The following is a 1,754-nucleotide window of genomic DNA, read 5'->3' as shown; positions in this document are numbered from 1 at the left end:
CCTATAATTCATGTTAATTAAAGACCCCTCCTTTCAACGGTCATTACTCATGGCGGCGCCACGTGGTGGAGCGTGTCCATTCTTCAGCTTCGATCTGGATCCTGAGAGAGAGAGAGAGAGAGAGAGAGAGAGAGAGAGAGAGAGAGAGAGAGAGAGAGAGAGAGAGAGAGAGAGAGAGAGAGAGAGAGAGAGAGAGAGAGAGAGAGAGAGAATCGTTATTGTGATCGTATCAAGTATTTTTTTTTGGAGACGATGACACTCTTAATGATTTTGTTTGAAGTATATATAAAGACAGTTTGGGAACTATAATTATAGAGTTATTTTTTTTTTATCATGATGGAAGAATTAGTAACCATTTCATCATTTCATATCTTCAAAATGACCTTTTTATAATTGGCCTTTCAATTTTTCCTCTATATTTTAACTATTAGATATAATTTCTTTTATAATATATATATATATTAAATAGATATTCCTTAAAAGAAAGTCATACTCTATTTCTTACCCTTATGGAGTCAAAGTCATACAATTTTCTTTTAGAATATACCTGGCGTATCTCTTTTATTTGTTCCTTACTCAAGTTCATTTGAGGACCTCATGTTGTCTCAATTGGAACCCCAAGAGAGGTTTTTAACATATAATATATGTTCATTAATAGTGTGAAACGATGTATTTCAGGGTTTTTCTTTATAGCAACAAATGATGGAATTTCGCTAAGCATGTATGTGATGTTTGAAAAAAAAACATACGATTGTTATAAAAAATTTGAATCATATCAAAAAACTCCTTTGAGATGTTGATTATTGATGGTTGCATCTTAATAAAAAATTTTGTATGTAATTCATTGGTAAAGTGGATTGTGGGGTGGCAATATCCAAAGCGGGGCTCAGTGTTGAAATTAAAGTGTGGGGCTCCTTATTTGGCTCACTTTTTTGTTACATTTTCACATCTCCACCATTTAGTATCTAGAACCTAGTGTGTAGATCATCTATGCAAAGTTCATCTAGTTTGGAGATCATTTGGTTACCGAATTAGATTAAATTAGCAATAGAACAAAATTTATTCAAATGAAACCGTTCGTGTAAATCATGATTACAAAAGCTCAAATAATCTTCAAATTGGATGAAACTTTATACAAAAAATCTACGCACTAATATCTAGACACTGAATAGTGCGAAATGTGAAAATGTAACCGAAAAGTGAGCTAAATAAAGAGCCACACACTTTAATTTCAAAGCGGGGCTCCGCTCTGGATAGGATCTCCGAGCTTGGGTCGATCGGGTCCGCACGTGCTAGGTTTGGCCAGAGCTTGGGTCGATCGGGTTCGGGTTGGTGACCTGGGCTCGAGGTGCTGCAGGGTCAGAGCAAATTAGCCTAGCTTCGATCGAGGTTCAGCCCGTTTTGGCTAAAGGTGCGTCAGAGCAGCTGTGTTTGGTGGCTGATATGGGGTGCGCCGACCGATACGAAGATGGCAATTGAGGGCCAAGGTAAGGCTGGGCTGGTGGATTGGGGGTGCCAACTCAGAGTAGATCGAAGCTAGGCTGTTGGTGAGGGGCGCAGGGGTTAGGGGTAGTCGTACAGAGGGCTGCGTTAGGGTGCTGCACCCACTTTTCTATTCTATGTGTTCCTTCAATTGGTGCAGGAAAAACAATTATTAGAAAGAAAAAAATAGTACGGAAAAAGAAAGAAAAAGGAGAAGGTAGTAGAGGCGCTGGTGAGACGTCGGAGAGCGAGGCGTAGCGAAGGCGGAAAAG

This window comes from Fragaria vesca, linkage group LG2 (assembly GCF_000184155.1).
Source record: "Fragaria vesca subsp. vesca linkage group LG2, FraVesHawaii_1.0, whole genome shotgun sequence".
NCBI classification, from domain to species: Eukaryota; Viridiplantae; Streptophyta; class Magnoliopsida; order Rosales; family Rosaceae; genus Fragaria; species Fragaria vesca.
This window is presented reverse-complemented; position numbering follows the sequence as displayed.